We start from the raw sequence: 2,044 nt of genomic DNA, 5'->3' as shown, positions 1-2,044 counted from the left end.
GTTGGTACAACTTCTGTGATATACAGACAGTTGAAAAATAATATAATAAAAATTGAATTATCTTTTCTTCTAAATTTGCCTCTCCTTGCATATTAAATTTTTTGTGCAACCATTGAGGGTAAGCTAAAGCTGCCTTAACTTCTCGCCCAAATCCAATTGATCAAATTATTCACTCTTATCACCACTTCTGGCCCTCATTCCATTTTATTGGAACATTGAAAGAGTTTTGATTACTAACTAATCGTCCCAGCTCTGGACTTGTTTCTTTCAATACCATTGTCCACTGCTGTAGAGCTCATCAAGCCCCCGTTTTGTTCCAAAGTCACCGGATAGCTACAGAGAACCACCTGCAGTATAACATCCTGAGCACACTACTTCTCATTCCACACCATGGCTCAGGCTGTCACCTGCTGGTTTGCACCCCACTCCTCTCAGCAACTCTGGATGGGATTGGAAGTAGCATCAGCCTTGGGTATGCTTTTCAAAAGCAATTAAGTCCATATAACTTTTGTTTGGATCTCCAGCAAGTTACAGGAGCTGCCCAATGAGATTAGGCATATGGGTTAGCTCAGATCTCCCTGCAGTAATTATATCTCACCTTCCTAAAGCCAGATGTTTCCCAGTACTGGGATAGCTACATGTTTGCTGAAGCAGGTGGGGTGTCTCCAAATTATGCTCCTTTTAAGATACTAAAATTTGGAATAAAAGAGGAAGCCTCTTTTCTACCTTTGAAGATGGTGCCCAAATTTCACTTATCAAAAACATCTTTTTTGAAGAAATTGCTAGATTTCTGCATATGAATATCAAATAACTGTATCTGCAAATTGCCTGCACTCCTCCATTTGATATATGTGAAATTAAATGAAAAAATTGCCCAACAGAGATAGGCAGGTGCTATATAAACACATCTGTAGGTCATTTAGAAATTACTATCATCACTCTTTTCATTAAAGTGACATGGATATATTTAGAAACTACTTTTCAAAAACCTAATGAAAGACTGTCCTTGATAACTTCTCTATATGTTCACCTATAAATCAATATTAAAACCCTCTTCATAATGAAATGCACCTTCTCAGGGAGGAGAAGAATAAAGTTTCAATTTGTTCTCCCACTTTTATTTTTAAATGTGAACTGGAACTTTATCTTATTTATATGATTGCTGTCATTATGTCTGTTAAGAAGCTTTCTTCACATTCTCAGAGCCTTATGCACTTATGATTTTTCTAATATCATATTTCCACCAACACTGAATTGATTGTATTACAATATAGGAAGAAATATATAGTTAAGGGCATATCAAAATTCATATTCACACTTATATCTATGAAGAGTATAAGGTTTTTTATGTGATGATTCTCAGGGCATCTCTGTTGAGTTCACTGCATACTCTCAGTAAATTATTTAGCTGACATGGTGTCGTGGATAAGGTATGAATTTGTATATGAGAGCTATGACAGCTGTTTTCTGCCTGAGCACTCAAAATCTCATGAAGGCCTGTGTTTCCTCATGAAATTCCTAAGCTACACAGCATTGCACAGAAGGTGGAGACAAACTTATTAAACAAATAATGGGTTTCCATGACCATCTCACATACAATTTCCGAATTTAATCCTACCTGTGTAGGGTTTTATATAAGGTCATTATAGCCTGCATATGTTGAGAAAGATAACTAACATACATATTGTACTGAAATAGATATCTGTTAGAGGTAAATCAATGAGGCCGTTTTTATACTAAAATCTGTGAGGAAGTCTATTGAAACAAAACAGAATGGAAACAGAATACTAACTTCTGATTAGGCACCTGTAGATTCAATTAATAACATTTCATGTTGAATTGCACTAGAATTAAAATCCCCGAACACCAAGATCCTTTGTGTGCCAGCAACTCAGGAGTCTCATTTGAAAACCCAGTTTAGCCTTTACACAAAGCACGTGCATTTCAACACATGTAGTTTTCTAATATTTATTATGTAAATGACTGTGATACTTTGATTCTATAGCTTTATGTGAACAGTGGAAGCATTTGAGAGAGACCTTAT

This window comes from Hipposideros armiger, unplaced genomic scaffold, assembly GCF_001890085.2.
Source record: "Hipposideros armiger isolate ML-2016 unplaced genomic scaffold, ASM189008v1 scaffold_564, whole genome shotgun sequence".
In the NCBI taxonomy this organism is placed as follows: Eukaryota; Metazoa; Chordata; class Mammalia; order Chiroptera; family Hipposideridae; genus Hipposideros; species Hipposideros armiger.
The sequence above is the reverse complement of the archived record's forward strand: the minus strand, read 5'-3'. Positions refer to the sequence as shown.